At 35.8% G+C, this 17,973-nt stretch overlaps 1 pseudogene; it reads right to left on the bottom strand.

Annotated features, from left to right (window-relative positions):
• Window positions 1-4,548: 4,548 nt before the first annotated feature.
• On the bottom strand, window positions 4,549-13,057 carry LOC132066090 (pectin acetylesterase 8-like; annotated as a pseudogene).
• Between the last annotated feature and the right edge of the window lie 4,916 nt (window positions 13,058-17,973).

Below are 17,973 nucleotides of genomic sequence, written 5' to 3'. Positions count from 1 at the left end.
CCGATTACTTTTGGGGGGAGCATAGTGGTAAAAACAAACATCATTGGATTTCATGGGATAAAATGTGCTTCCCCACTTGTGAAGGAGGGGTTGGTTTTAGATCTCTAGAAGATATATGCAAAACCTTCTCTGCATATACCTAGAGCTCCTTCTTTACTTCTAAATACTGTAAAAAAATTCATCCTTGTGCTCAGAAGAAGAACTATCTCCAGTCCCATGCTTGGAGAAGGATGCCTGACATTAAAGACAATATTGGAAAGTTGTCTATGGTGACATATCCTTTTGGTGGGATAACTGGACTGGCCTTTGTCCTCTAGCCAATTTAGTTAACTTATGCCCCAGATCCATTAAGGTCAAAGTCTCTGACTTTTACTATTTTGATGGATGGGATGTGATCAGATTACAACAACGCCTTCCTATCCAAATCATTGATCATATTACTAAGCTTCCTATAAACAAAAATGAAAAGGATCTTACCATCTGGACTCTAAATCAATCAGGCAAATTCACTTGCAGATCTTTTTGGGAGATTCTGAGACAGCATCACTCCTCGTCCTTAACTGGTATCAAGCTTTGGCACAGGAACCTTTCCTTTAAAGTGTCATTTTTTATGATGAGGATGCTCGATAATAAGCTTCCGACTGATGACAAAATTGGAAGATTTGGCCTTAATGGCCCCACAATTTGTTGCTACTGTGCTCAGAATAAATTTGAAACCGTTAAACACCTTTTTTTCAAAGTGAACATATGGAAATATTTCTCTGACTCTTGTGGAATTTTACTTGTGCAGGATAATCTCAGACATTGTCACGCCCCGAACCATGGTCTGGGCGCAACACGGCACTTGGGCCTTGCTTGCATGAAAACGTAATTGCGGAATAAAGTCTTGAAGTAATCTCATAGCATGAAGAATCATGAAAACAAAAGAGTCTGCAAATATAAAAGCACAACTGACTCCGTAAACTAACATTTATCTAAGAAACCTCTAAAACATGTCAGAATACTAACTACCAGGACATGTCCCTGGACTACCATAAATTGAATACTGGTGCAGACTCCATGTTGAACCCCTAGAGAAGTGGGGCTCACCAATAAGCTGATAACTGAGGTGATCCTACTGCGCAAGTGTATGCTCCTGAAAACCGGTATCTGCACCATGAAGTGCAGGCCCTCGGGCAAAAGGGACGTTAGTACATGGTGAATAGTACTAGTATGTAAAACTTGCTGAAATGAAGAACATGACACAATATAGGTATAGGACATGAACTGAAACTGAATATAACCTGAACATGAGCATGAAGCGTGAGTAAAGTCTGAAAACAGTAAATCAATGGAAACACATGTATATATAACTACTTGTAACGTGTGGAGTGCTATAGTATAACTGACAACATGATCTGGTACTTGCGTCCTACCAGCAGAACACTCACATCTTACCGGAGATATGAGATTTAAATAATAATAAGCATGTAAGGATCCAAACTGCATAATGAAGGTGTTGCCTCCTTGCTGACAACCCTTATCCTACGGTGGCTACGTAGTTTCAGGCTTTACTGAGCCTTCTCGGTTAACTAAGCAAATCCCAAAACATGTGAATTATCATGATAGCTCGTGAGATTATGGTTTCATGAGATACTTGTCATAATTTTGCAAACATGTTCTTGATTCATGAATAATAAAGTCAACACATATAGTTATCTTAAAAACATGTTTGTGTCTTGCTAATAAAACCATAAAGTTTTATAAAAACATAATGGGAATGCATGAGGATGAATTCATGATTCACGGATTAAGCTTAGGTTCCTAACAACCGTAATGGAAGATTAGGAATACAATAATGGATATAGCTACAAAATTCATGTTCATAGATACATAAATACGAGCTACCAATATGTTGGATTTAATGCCCTAGGATTTGAACTTCATGGATATCAAGAAACGGAGCATGGGGAAGAACAAACAGATTCCCACACAGGGATAGAAGTTCTACATACCTTGGTAAAGTTCCAAACTTGAAACAATTCCCTAGGGTTTAGACCTTGAGCCTTGAGTTTGGGTTTTTCTTGGAAACCCTAGATTAGGAACAATGATTTCTTGCTTAGATTATTAGAGTATATGATAGAATTGATTTTGGAAGGGCTTGGATTGACTTACCTTGATGTTTTGGATTGTTGCTAGGGCTTGGAATTGTGAATAATGAAATAAAAGAATTGAAGGCCTGAATTTATACTAAAGTGAGGCGAAAAATTATATGGACCCTTATACGGTCCGTATAAAGTTATACGATCTATATCATATGACCATATTTTATCATGGCGCAAAACAGAATGTCGAGTCAAAATTTCATGAAATATGGTCATTTTATACGGTCCGTATAAAATTATATGGACCGTATAACTCGTCCGTATAACATGACCAGTGAGCAGACTGCTCTGCAATCCTTTAGTAAAATGGCCACAACTTTTTGTACAGATGTCCCCTTGACCTCCATAATTTACCGTTGGAAAGGTATTTCAAAGGGATACAACTTTTATCAAGGAAGTTTTCCCAAATTCCTAATTAATAAAGGGGTTATGGTCGCTAGAAGTAAGACCTTCTACAACTCACTTGAAAACATGCCCCATAGAGTGGCTTCCAACTTTGCTTTGCCCAAAGACGCTTCTTATGACTTGATTAGTTTTCAAAACACTTCCTATAACCCTCAAATTGGCTCCATTTTATTATCATCTTACGAGTCAAACCTTAGCCCGAAGCTACGAGGTGTTACAGAGATAACATTATGCAATGGTGGCTTATGGATACCAAAAACAGTATTCACACTGTTTTGGTCCAATGTTTGCCTACTATCATCTGTTGGGAGCTTTGGAAAAGCAGATGTGCTTATAGATTTGATGGAATCAAAATCTCTAAGTGGTTTTTGATTCAACAAATAAGTCAGCTTATGACTTTAGCTCTTAAATGTGAATTTTCATATCTCAACTCATACATGACTTGGCTTGATTTGTGTGCACCTATTGATACATGCAATCCCAAGCTTACTATCATAGTGGTCCAGTGGCAGAAACCAAGCTCCAATCTCTTCAAGCTTAATGTGGATGGATGCTCCAAGGGCAATACAAGTAGAGCTGGAGGAGGTGGAATTCTAAGAGATCGTAGGGGGCAATTGGTGATGGCTTTCTCGGAATTCTATGGTCAAGAAAGCAACAATATAGCTGAAGCTAAATCTATTCTCACTAGGACTAGATGGTGTTTTTGGAACAATTACTCACAGGCCATCATTGAATCTGATTCTCTGGTCCTTATTAAGATGATCAAGAAAGAAATACAACCTTCTTGGCACATTTTGGACATCATTCATCATATATGAGACATGAATAGCTCTGGAAACTTTCAATTTCAACATTGCCTAAGAGAAGGCAATATGGTAGCTGATAAACTTGCTAATTGGGGTGAAACTACCAGGAGAACACTTTTCTTCCCTCAAGTTGTTTCTTTACCTTCAAAAGTTGGAGCTCTATTAACGAACGACCAAGCTGGTCTTCCATGCCTTCGAGTTAGACATGTCAAAAGTCATTACATTTTTATATGAAGTCCCTAATGATTAGCATCATTTTCTTAGTCATTTGGTACATTACTGTCCTTACTGCTTGTCTTAGTATAGGTCATCTTCTTCACAAGGATGAACTGTTCATCTTTCATGTATCTCAGGGAGGTTTGGACAAAAATCCACCTCTTATAAATGTTCTTTTGGATGTGAAATCAACAGGTTGGGGTCTATACCTAACCCCCCTATCAATAGGTGGTTTTTTTAACCAAAAAAAAAAAAACGTTGAGTGAAGAGGGACCGGCCAAAAGATTGATTCATCTTAACATAAGAGTGTTTTCATACGTTAATTAAAGTTAATGAAACATTTATTCATATATAACGTGTGTTACACATCTAAATTCTATTAATTGCTCTATTATATACCCTGCAACATTGTCGTTGAAAAAAAGTAGGTTCAAACCATACATTATTGTGCTATCAGAAAAAGGGTAAGCAAATTCTTTTTTTAAATACTTCTCTTTTTTATTTGTTTGGTTCTTTGTATCGATGCTCCTATATTTGAAACAATCTTTATTCTTTACCCTTGAAATTTGTTGGTTGCAAATGGTCTTTTTATCGATAATGGCAACACTTATTTAAGTTCATACATTATGAGTTTTTGAAAAGCAATTGTCACAACCCATTTTGGATAAATCGTGTGGGCACTTACCTTTCCTACCTCGGTAAGCGAACCCTCAACCCAACGATAAGTAAAGACATAAATAAATAAATAAATCAAGCAAGAGGAAAAGGATAATTACGTAAGTCTCACAATAATATATAATAAAAATAGTGCGGAATAAGAAAAATACCCCCAGGGTCTGATCTAAATCATACAAGAGCATCTAATGAAAAATATACAAGTCTGGAATATAATAATACATAAGTCTATCTATGTCTCAGAATCGAAATAGTAGGACATAATGATAAGAGGAGTCTTCAAGGCGGCGAACGGCTCGTGCTCACCATGGAAACTCGATGATATGCTGAAGACGACAATCAGCCACGGGAGACAGAGGAAGACCTAACCTGGTACTCTGCATTCATAAAAGAATGCATTAAGTGCAGATCAGTACAAAACCACAGTACTGGTAGGTAGCATAGGCCGACTAAGCATAGCTAACATAATTCAGACAATAAAGTAAGATAGGCAAATAAATCAACAAGTATAAGTCAAATATAATCGAAGCCAATTACACATCATCGCCTAAGTAGAGCATCTAATCCCAAATGTGCCAAGTCTCAATATGTCCAATCCGAATCCAACATTACAAGTAAAAGCACCAAATCATCTCAATGTAAGCCGTGATGCAATGCAATGCAATAATGTATGAGTGCAATGCAATGCAATAATGTATGAGTGCAATGCAATGCCATGGAAATGTTGTGGACATATGTACCCCGGACAGAAATATCGACATCCCGGTAGCACAACTCAAGGTGACTCGCGAAGTCTAAGTGCCACTGGTCTCGGATCTTTGCCCAACAGACAGACGAAACCCGGATCATTGCCCACGGGGGTTCTTACCAGCACCACCCTGGGGGACCCGCGGAGTCCATGCACTCTCTCAATCCATGATTCCAAGACTAACATCGGATATCGGACTCTCACAACACTCTCATTTAAAAACCGAGCCCAGCTCATCACACTGTTTCATCAAGTACCAACAGTGTGTCAACAGTATATCATGAAGAATGAGAGTGAGTGCAATGCATACGTCAACGTCAAGCATCAGCTCAATATCATAAGTACCAACAATGGGTACGCCAACAACATATCAATGTCACAAGTGCCAACATGGGTACGCCAACAATATATCCGTGTCACAAGTACCAACAATGTCATGAAAGACTACACAAGTCGTATAGAATTCTATCCTCATATCAACAACAACCCGTAAGATACTACAATATCACAATCAAGATGGAACAACAAATTCCAGCATCTACTAACAAGACGTGGCATTAAACCAACACAATAGAACAATCAAGTCAACATAACGGGGTGGCTAGCCCCAATCACGCAACAGGGCCTAACCTAAGACGATATCCAACCCAACTTCATACCCGAAGGTTTACATGCTTTTTCTGACAATATAATCTAAATATATGCTTCGCTGTACGAAGTCTTACCAAGGGTAAGCCATAACCTACCTGGATGGCCGAACAGCAACACCAACAATCACTCTATATCCTTGCATTTCCGCTGAGCCTCAATATCAAAGAAGTCTAGGCATATTCGAAATCTAGATTAGAAATCATGAAGAACGATACTAATATTGCTATCATTCAATTTAAGTTAAAACCAACCCTAGAATTTGGGGGAAACGGGGCCCACAATGTCAAAATGGAAAATTTGGGAGCAAAATATCAAATTAAGCACTAGGTGATCATAACCCAACAACTAATTGCTAATTTAACTCATCGATTCCCCTAATTTCGAAATTCAAGCAAAACCCCGAATTTTGGGTATAAACCCTAACTCTTTGATTCAAGAATTCAACACTAATAATGAAAGATAAATGATTAACAACCTTAGATTCATCAAAATCTAGCATAAACTCCATCAATTTCATCATTAATAAGCCTAGATGTAAAATCGATCAAAACTCACTTTTAATCTTCCATTACTAAGGAATTGATAAGGAAAGAGGAATTCTAAGATGATTATGATTAATGAAATAGCAACAGGGTTAGGAGAACTTCCCACCAAGAATCTTCACCAATAATCCCCAAGAACAGATCTCAAGAGCTCTATTTTCGTAATGATGTTAAATGAATAGACTAAGCGCTTTTAATACACACTTAATGAAATAACAGGCCCGATACCGCCACGGCAGCATCGGGGCCGCTATAGCGCCACTGCCCTAGCGCCCTCTAGGACCGCCAGGACGGTCTGGGAAGAAATGGGTTTGGCCGCCCCAACGGTCATCTCACCACAACAGTGGTGCCGTTGGGACTGCACTGGTGCCGCTACGGCGGACACCAGGTACCAGAACCCAATAATTTCTCCTAAGTCTCAATCGAAATCCCGAACAACCCCCGAGGCCATCTGCTCACAAACCACATACAAAGACCCGCATAAAAATATGCTACGAATGCACTCGTGGCCTCGGAATTTCCAACGGAGGTCTCGTTGACCGAGTCAACCCCCGATACCTCATTTCCAATTTCCTAACCCAAGTCCCAAAATGCATCCGAGTGCATTGGAAACCAAACCAGATATACACACGAGTTCTAAACAACCATCCGGACCTCTCGGAATCGATGGATTTCCGAAAAAGGTCCGTTTACTCAAAAGTCAACTTTGGGTCCACTCTTTTTCGCTTTAAGCTCATATTTCACAAAAAGCCGCCCGAATCAAGTCTAGACACCTTGGGAAGCGTGCCAACGGTCCCTTGGGGTTAAAAGTGAGCTAACCAAGCTCGGAAAAGGGGCGAAAATGCCGGAAAGACTATAACGACCAAACGGGTCGTTACAGCAATTGCTTACCGCAAATTATCATACAAATGTAATAGCTAGCAAAATTAATCTGTGACTAATGTGCTATTAGGCGTAATATCATATTCATTTAATAATCAATTGAAGTGGTTATCTAAATACATGAGTTTACTTTCTGTTATCAAAAAATTAAAATTGTGCTTAATTATGAAACTCATTAACTTTATTGGATAATTGTTTATTTTGCAGGAACTATGAATAAACCGATGGCATGTAATTGGATGATGGTATCCGGGCAGATTTGTGTGCTTTTCTTTATATTGTTTATGGCATTAGAAAATTTTAAAACATATCCTCCATCACTAGAACAATGTTGTTACTGCATGTGTGTGCATCAATTATTGGATCGATTCAAGAGACGATATTCCTACATCGTGGGTAGAAAAAGTGTGTAGAGAGGGATCACTTTTGGACTTCCATTGTTACCTTAAGGATGAGTATGATGAGGCCCTTGATAAAACACCCTATTTAGTATCTATAGACTGGTCACTCTTGATGAAAACAAATGCACAATGCATAGTAATGAAAGCTTTATGCAACGCTCTAATTGATTCTCTAATTTTATAGCTCTTTAACACTTATTCCTAATGAAAAATATATAAGAGTTTTCCAACTGTTTTATAATTCTTGGAGAGTACTCCACTCAGTATCTTATAAGATTTTAGATAGAACGTTTAGATTATTGCATGCCGTATTAGAAGGAAAAAATTTAACGAATGTAAGACGACGCTTAGAAATAATGATAAGAAATCTTGTTCTTTAATATTAAACATAATGAAACCATATGAGTTTCATATCAAGTGTCTAATCTCTAACCATCATAATGAATTATTTTATTTTATAGCTCTTAATATGCATGGTCCATCAAATTAATCACTCAAAATTTTAACGAGCTTTTATCAATATTTTTCCAGTAAAAGACACATTTTTCTTATACTAGAATTTTGTGAAAGAACTCCCTCCAAATTTGTCATTATAATTCATACCTCCCTTATCTTGAGTTCTTAAACAAAATTAGTTTAAAGTATAAGGCTTGTACAGTACTATCTAAAATTTGTCATTTTGTAACCTTAAGTTTTCTCAACTAAATCATGCCTAAAAAATAGTTGTTTTTATATCGCAATATTTTAGGGTAAAGAATATCCGATTTTTGAATTAAACAGCTTTTTGGATACAACAATAGAAAGAAAAAAAAAAAGGTTTGCATAATCTACGAGACCTATTGAACGAAAAAACAAGAAAAAGCCACCGCATAATCTACGAGACCTATTGAAAGAGAAAATAAGAAAAAGTCACCTTGCTTAACAAAAAAAAGAGAAAAAAAATTTCATTGAATGAAAATTTACCTATAAGGAAGCAACACTAATAATCATAGAACTTAGAACCTTAAGCAATAGGTGGCATTGATTTGAGGAAACAAAATGGGCTGCCAACTTCCAGTAGGTTATAAATGCATAGTTATTATTATTAATTTTTTGATTTTATCAAACAAGCTAAGAGTCTTTTGAAAGCTGCATTGACAAATTCTCGTGTAAAAGAGGAGTCCTCAATCACTACTTTGGCTTACTTTATGAAATGTCCGTAGAATGGGACTTGGACATCTCATTAACTTTGTCTACCTCTTTACTTTTTATCCTTTTAAGTTTAAAACGAAGACTTGGGAAATAACGAACGGATAAAATAGCAAGCACCTCATTGTCAATATGGGCGCATTGTCAATTTTAAAAACATTATGGGCGAATTGTGAAATAACTTTGCTGATACGGTTAGATATATCTAGCATAAGTTATAATATGGCAAGCACTTCATTATCAATGATATTTGGAATCTAAACAGGAGTTCTTTTTTTTTTTTTCATTCCCTGAATACTTGAGAAGTTATGCATAGCTCAACAGAGCATTTAATTTCATGATTCACTAGCATAGCAAAAGGATATGGGTCTACATGTTGATGAAATCCAGCTCCATCAAAATACCAATCACCAACAGCTTCTGCAATTGTCTACACAGATAAAATGTTACAACAAAATCTGTTATTAATTCATAAATTAAAATTAAGAATGATAGGCACATGATAAAATTCAAAATCAGAAAAAATTGCATGTATTCAAACTTTATTTGGATAGAACAAAAGAAAGATTACATTAGTAAGTATTCTTGGAGAGGTAGCACTGAACCAATAATCCTTCAAGACAATCTATTTATGAGTGTGACAAGAAGTGATGAAATAACCCCTCGTAAAACAAGGGATGAGTCCCTCGAATGCCCTCAAGAATTCCACTCCAAAAACTATATTGATTAGAACGAAGGAAAAGACAAATGAAACAGATTAATTAAAAAGAACTAGAGGAGAAAAAACATTATCTATACTTGTGTGATTTGGAAGGTAGAGGCTAGTTGATTCCCAGAAAGTGCTAACCTTGAATGGTTATACGTTGGCTAAACGTGCAGTTACTTATTCGAGCCTTGCAATGTTCCCAGGCATGTTGAGGATCGAGGTTTGAAGGAACCAAAGTATTATTGATCTGAAAGGAATTTTTTGAGACCAATTTTATACAAACTAAAGAAAAAAATTACTAACAAAATTCTTAAAATGAGAGAAATTAGCATTTGTCTTCTCGGCCTGCCAAGCGTCATATGCTGAATTGATTATAAAAAGTGGAGTCTCAACATATGGAACAACATTCTCCGAGAAAAAGCACTGCACCACAGTTATGGAAAACAAATGTTATAATTAGAGGGCAATATGAATATAACATAAGGAAAGGTTTTTGTTTCGAAAAAACTTAAACTCATACATACCAAACTTGGATCCATCGCAGTCGTGCTAGATGGAGGCAAATTCTTGGCCGATCCCTGAAATGAGAGGCAAGATAAATATTACAGTAAATTAAACTAAAACAATCTAACTTTTGCATATATGGAGTAGCTTATTAATAAAACAAAAAAGGACGATGGGACTCACATGTAAAGTAACAACTTTCCGATACGTCGCTTGAATATTTGGAGTACCAGAGATTGTCTTCCTGCATATATAAATAAATCATGAAATTCTTGAACAGTTCCGAAATGATTGGCAAATATAAATAATTAAGACGATGGAAGAAGAGCTTACGCGTTGATGAAGAAGCCCGCGTTTGTAACGCACTTTACTTCGACATCATCGGGAGAGAAGGCCCTGAACTTGTTGCAGTTCAAGATGGTAGCCAACCCTCCAGCTGAACTTCCAGTCAGGATTGCCTAATATTGTGATTTTGTTTTTAATTTGAGTTTCTGAAATGTATAGTATGTGACTTGTAACTATAAGTATTGCATATATAGGATCTTACATTTTCAGCATTTTGCATTCCTTTGGACCATAACTCTTCCAGAACAGCTTTAAATATTCTTGCTCCTCTGAAAAAAGGCTTCCTCTCCTAAAAAAGATTTGGCATTTCCAATCAGGAAGAAAATGTTGTCGTGATATTTAATTATGAGACATGTTGTTACGTTCTCTACTTACTGGATCAACTTCTTCGACATCGCCGGTAAAAGATGATCCATCACAGTAATTCACCAAAACCCTGTTCCAGTTGTAAAAGTCTACAAAGAAAAAGTGGGTAAAATCTCTATATCCATACAAAGACTACGTATGAACTGAAATATTCACCTGGATTTTCTTGGGGACTGTTATGAAGTATCCCAGCAAACTCAGTTTGGTTATCCATTTTCTTTGAAGAACCATTTTTGGAATTTATACGATTTTGGCAATCAGGGATGCTTTCACACCACCCATCACCCTATAGAATATGAAATATCTCCATAGTTAGAAGCAAAATAAAATGTATGTTACGTTTTGGTGACTTGTAGTGATGATGAAGATGAAAAGTAAATAACTAAACAAAAAACAAGAACTAACTTGAAGGAAGATAATCCGGTTGGAAACTCCAGCGTCAAATTCCCTGTCAAGATAATATGCGGGTGGGCTCCCATCTAGGCACACTGTGGAAATCAGGCATACGTAGCGGAAATAAATAACCAGGATCGAATTTGCATGTAATATAGACAATACATAATCACAAATTTTAATCAAACATAAAATCAATACTTATCTCTTCAAGCGTGACCGCGACCAAGAATCGAATCTTCAACCACGAACACACATCATCCACGAGATCGTCATCCTTCAGTTCCACAGTCTTCTCATTGTGTAACCAGAATAACACCAGAATTTGCGAAATTCATGTGGGCGAATTTCTATGAAAAAGTTGAAGAAACTTCTAAAACCCTTAGCCTCCTTATGGAATAAGACTCATATTTTATAACTACAGGTTTAGGGTTTTCACCCTTTTCCAAAACCTCGTCGGTCTTTATTTTCCAAAGAAGAAATAATATTCCATTTAATTCTTTATTATTCTAAAGCAGAGACCACGAGAATTTAATTAACGAGGCTTCCTATTATGGAATTAATTCAAAAAATCAATTAATCCTACCATAATAAATTACGAATTATTCCACTAAAAAATCGTAACTGCACTCCTCAGTTCAATTTCGAAATCATAAATTAAAACTTATTTAACTCCCCATGTTAATATTACAGATACCAATCAATTAAATTAAATTACTGACAATTTAATTCATTGACTAATTGAATAATTTATATTTCTGCTAAACTTACATCATGTGACGGATACAAAATCCACTTGCAGGGTTTTTCACATGAGATTTATAAGCATCCATAAAGGGGTATCATCAATCTCAAAGTCGAGACATGGATTCTATCAACTAATTATTATTTTACAAATGTAATTTGTCATTATCCAATTTACTAGGAATACATAGACCCGCAATTAAGTCGTACCTTTTAATAAATCAAAATAATGAACAAATCACATGCATTGATCATAATAATTATATCAAGATTAAGAGTATAAGTACATTTAATGAACTAGAGAATTTGTTTTATATATTCAGTACAAAAATACTTATCTCTACTTGGTCCGTTCAATACATACAAAATGTACTAGCACAAGAAGACGGAACTATACCGTTCCCATAATGAAGATACATTATATTAATCTTGTGCTATAATCATATCGATGGTTTTGTCCAATTTCCATCTTAAATTGTGAACATATATTTTATACTTATAAGAACCGACGATTTAATCTTCCGTGTATAAGCTAAACTCTATACACTAAATCATCTACTATATAAGTAAAGGACACACATACTAATACATGATCTATTTAACTCTTTATTAAACAATGAATAAATAATTATTCTATAATAAATACTATATCCAAACACATGGTTAATAATATATATCCCAACAATCTCCCACTTAGATATTTAACCATGACAATTGTTAGAATATACCGTGTCTAAACGCATGGTTAATGGTATATACCCCAACACTGTCAACTCAAAAACAGTTAAGCAAATAATTAAATTAGCGTTTGGCAAAGATTTTAGATCAGGTTTTGAAAATTTATCTTCAAATATATATTCCGCCATAGATTTTGGATCAAATTTTGAAAATCTTTTTTCAAAAAACTTTCACCAGTTTTTGAAACTTCCACTCACAAAACTTTAAAAAATTTCCAAATAAAATGCATGTCCAAACACAACTTCAAGTTCCAAAAATCACAACTTCAAAAACTCAAAGTTTTAAGTTTCAACATCAAATCTATGGCCAAACAGGAGCTTAGAGTTCTCTTTTCTTGTACTTCAATTCAGAAAGGAAGCATTGTACAGCCAGGTAAGTGGTATTTTAATTACCTACACCTTTGACAGTTGCGCTTTGGACTATTGTAATATTGACGACTAATGTATCTCCGACACCAAGAACAGTTGTACACAATACTACTAGCAAAGCCGACACAAAGGTTAATGTCATCTTGAACGACATGTTGTTATCAGCAATAATATATTTTCTTCTTCTTAAAGCGAAATTAGAAAGGAGGTTCTGGAAGGAGAAAGCAAACAATGCTTATGATCAGTAGGGGAGAATGAGATGGTTTTGAGTTTGATCAGCTGATAGATAATTATGAGTAAACATATATCCTTCTGTAAACCGTGACACAAAGTTAGGCCAAGAAAAACTTAATGACCCACAATTTTTTTCCCCTTCAACTAACGTTTTAGATACACATGTCCATCAAAAATCTAGTAAAGGTCAACCCATCTAATGCGACTGTAATGGATATTGATCTTTTATGGAACTATTCCAGAAGCGAGGACCACCCCATTAAATATCTTATTTTCTATTAAAAAAATGTTTAAAAGAAACTCTTTCATTAACAGATGATTAGGACTCACATTGACTCTACATGACATGTGATATATGTTTTTTAGGCATTCATTTATTGTGAGTTTAAGAATACCTCCGCTCTAGGCGTGGGTATGGTACGGTATGATATTATTTTTGAAATTTTGGTACGGTAATTTTGGTTTTCGGTTTCTAAAAATACTATACCATTACCATACCAAATTAATTCGGTATGGTTCGTTATTTTTTGAGTTCGATTTCGGTATTTTGCGGTACGGTAAATCGGTACCATAGTTTGTTCGGCTTCTACTTACATTTAATCATATCGTAAAGAATTTTGACTTCAGCTACTCAAGAAACGTCTTAATTATATTGTACTAACACCTTATTACACATATAAAAATATTCAAAAGAAAGTATAACCAATCCCCTTCGTAAATCAATTACACAAAAGAGACATTAAATCAAGATAGAGTAGACAAAGTTCCAACGTTTAAACAATTAGTTTTCTAATAATACTAGTTTATATTTTTATTAGTATTATAATACAAAGATATATGAATTGTATATGTAACTATATACTTCAGTATGGTATTCGATATTTCGGTATTTTCTTTATGAATATCAAATACCGTACCGAATACCAAACTTTTTTAAAATGCATACCAAATATCATAATACCGAAACCGCAGTATCAAAAATTTCGATTTCGATACGATAATTGGTATCTACCATACCATGCTCACCCCTACTCTGCTCAACATGTGATATGCTTTAAATGAAAAGTTCAAAAACTTAAAAAAGCATACATACTGATTGTTGTTAATTAGAATGAGGAGTATCTCATTTTAATCGAATGAATAATTCATGTTTGGACAAAATATAATACTAATGAACATGTTGTTCGTGGGATTGGTGTAGATACTCATTCCACTCAAAGATTGCATGAATAGCTAGCAATAATTCATGAAATGAAGTAAAACTCATTGTCCTAACGGCTTCCCTTTTTTTAATTATTCGTTCAATATTGACTTTACATTCTTTTAAAAATTATTTATAGCTCCCTATGTTTACTTTGATTTATCAATAATGGACTTTGCACTCCTTTTAAGAAAATGAAGTACGTATTTTACCACAATACTCATATTAATTGGTGTTAATCACAATAACTTAAACCAAAGTCCCAATGTGGTTTTAAAAAAAATCACTCTTAATTTGTTAAAAGAAAATTTTATTTTTTTAGTATTCTGAACTAGTAAAAGAGAACGTAGAGAATTATGTAGAAGATACTCTATCTTCCATTATTATTATTCTTTATATACACACATTGAATCGCATAGAAAATAGTTGAAATTTGCACTTAAGGGGGGGGGGGGGCGGGGGGGGGGGGGGGTTGGATTGACGCAAGAAGATTTCTAATTACAGTAGTAAAAATGATAACTTATGTTGTAATTGTATTTGACGTCAACACTCTTTTGAAGACTAGACTAGAGTAGGTGATAATTGATATATCTGTCCTCCTATCACTCCCAAAAGAGAGAGAACATCTTTTTTCAGCTTTAAAAATAAATAAATTTCACTTTAATTTGTTTTTAACATGATATTTATTTTTTGAATTCTACACTAATGAAAATGTATTTTTTAACATTTCTTTAGTATTTTTTTTCTCATGCTTAAACTATAATATTCCTTAAGGATAAATACTCGCTGGTGTAGATATTGTCACTATATGGTTCATAGGGTATAGGGTTAGATAATATCTTTTTCATTCTACCTTTTGCTTAATCACGCATTGAACTGGATAACTTTTTCAATTCACAATAAGTACTCATCACACGATTTAAGAAAAAACAATCATTTAATTAGCATATGTATGTTCAGGCAATTCTTCAATTGCAATAAATGAAAGCCTAAAAAGATACTCCCTCCGTTCACTTTTACTTGTCCACTTTGGAGTTTATACGCTGTTTAAGAAATAATAATGAAGTGCATAATTTACCAATGTACCCATATTAATTGGTGCATATTTTTATTGGATTTGAAAATGATTTGAAGTGAGTATTTAATATTATGGGTGAAATAGGAAAAAATAAATTGTCTTTTCTTGATATGCTAAAAGTAAAAAGTAAAAGTGAAAATTTATTTTTAGAATACTGGACAACTAAAAGTGAACAGGGAGTAGTATCGAATCTTACGCTTAAAGTATACATCACATGTCATGTAAGCATGTCCTAATAGCCTGTTAATGGAAGAAAGTCATCAATGTTACTCAAAATGCATGTAAATTTTTGAATGACGATATAATGAGGATGAAATTTCATTTTTCCAGTAAAATACAATTAAACATTTCTTTGTGGTCGAGTACTATGAAGTCCTTCTAAAGGATTATTCTTTTATGAAAAAAGATGTGTATATTCACTACTTTTTAAAAAAAAATTAGCTACAAAATACTTTTTGTTGACTAAACTGCCTAATTCCATTGCTAAACTGCCTCCAACGATTGTCCAGGTTTTTTAACTGCCTGGTAAAACACCCAAAATTTGGTGAGCTGGTAGAAGCAACATGGAACAATGCAACAGCGGGAAGGAGCTCAACCAAACTACAGGTGGTGTGGAGCAAAATGAAGCAGACTCGGGTGGCACTAAAGACTCTTAACATGGAAGAGTTCAGTGGGGTGAAAGACAAAATTAAACAAACCAGGGAACAACTGCAGAGTATACAGGAGCAGATGAGGGACTTCCACCACCACCCAGACCTGTTCACAGAAGAAAAGGGACTTTAGCAACAATTAGAGAAATGGCATGTAATTGAAGAAAGCATTTACAAACAGAAGTCAAGGGTTCAGTGGCTGAAATTAGGTGATGACAACACATCCTACTTCTTTGCAAGTATGAAAAATAGAAGAGCACAAAATCAGATCAGTACGCTGGTCGATGAATCTGGCAATATGCTACACCATGAACAGGAGATAGAACAGGAAATACTGGGGTTCTACAAACAGCTACTTGGCACGACCAGTGAAAACCTACCAGCAATTCAGCCAAACATCATGAATAGAGGCCCTACACTATCAAGGAACCAACAACTCCAACTCATTGCCCCATTTACTGAGAATGACGTATATCATGCATTACAAGGTATAGATGACTCAAAAGCCCCGGGGGTGGATGGATTTAACTCAGTCTTTTTCAAACAATCCTGGCATACTATAGGTACTGAGGTAACACAAGCAGTCTTACAATTCTTCCACTCGTCAGAAATGTGCAAGGCTATTAATTGCACATCAGTCACCCTAATCCCTAAGACAAAGAACCCTACTTCTATTAGGCAATATAGACCCATCTCATGTTGTACCATCCTATATAAACTGATCTCTAAAATGCTTACCACCAGAATGCATGGAGTGATGAACAGTATTATAGACAGTGGTCAGGCTGCATTTGTCCCAGGTAGAACAATCCAAGATAACATCATCTTGAGCCATGAGTTGGTTAAAGGGTATGGGAGGAAGGGGGTCTCACCTAGATGCATGCTCAAAATAGACATGCAAAAAGCCTACGATTCAGTAGAATGGGTGTTCCTGGAGCAAGTGCTTAGGGGTCTGAACTTCCCAGATCTGTTCATAAGATGGATCATGCAATGTATTACAACTGTGTCATACTCCATACTTATAAATGGACAACCTACCACCCCTTTTCCGGCTAAGAGAGGAGTTAGGCAAGGGGACCCCATGTCTCCCTTCCTATTCGTAATTGCCATGGAATACCTTAGCAGGCTCATGAAGACATTGCAGGATGATCCCAACTTCAACTACCACCCAAGGTGTGAAAAATTGGGACTAATACACTTAAGCTTCGCTGATGACTTGTTGCTATTTTGTAGAGGTGAAAAGCATTCGGCCAAAATGTTGTATGATTGTTTCCAACTGTTCTCCACTGCTTCTGGCCTGAAAGCAAACCAAGGTAAAAGTAGTGTGTACTTTGGAGGTGTGGCACAAGACGAACAGCAGGCTATACAGGAAGAACTAGGGTTCACTATAGGGTCTCTGCCATTCAGGTATCTTGGAGTTCCATTAAGCTCCAAGAGACTGACCATTGGACAATGTCAACCATTAATTGAAAAGATGGTAGGGAGAGTCACCACATGGACTGCCAAATTCCTATCATATGCTGGGAGACTTCAGTTGGTGAAAAGCGTACTAATAGCAATCCAGAACTTTTGGTCACAGATCTTTGCTCTGCCTAAGGAAATCATAAGCAAAGTAGAGTCTATCTGTAGGAAATTCCTGTGGACAGGTAACACTGAGTGCTCAAACAAAGCCTTGGTGGCATGGAGCACCCTATGCTTGCCAAAAATTGCGGGAGGAATGAATATTACTGAATTACATACCTGGAACAAAGCTGCCCTTATGAAACACTTCTGGAAATTATGTATGAAAAAAGATGCCCTGTGGATAAAGTGGGTGCACCAATACTACATAAAGGGTGATGATACATGGACAAAGGTGGTTCCACAGGCTTCCTGGATTATTCAGAAGATATTGAAGTCAAGACACTACTTGGAGACTACCACACTCACAAGAGAGGAATTTCTCAGCCAAGAAGTCTATACCATCAAAACAATGTACAGGGAACTGA

Source organism: Lycium ferocissimum, chromosome 8 (assembly GCF_029784015.1).
Source record: "Lycium ferocissimum isolate CSIRO_LF1 chromosome 8, AGI_CSIRO_Lferr_CH_V1, whole genome shotgun sequence".
Taxonomy (NCBI): Eukaryota; Viridiplantae; Streptophyta; class Magnoliopsida; order Solanales; family Solanaceae; genus Lycium; species Lycium ferocissimum.
Note: the sequence above shows the minus strand (reverse complement) of the source record. Positions and strands in the feature narration are given on the sequence as shown.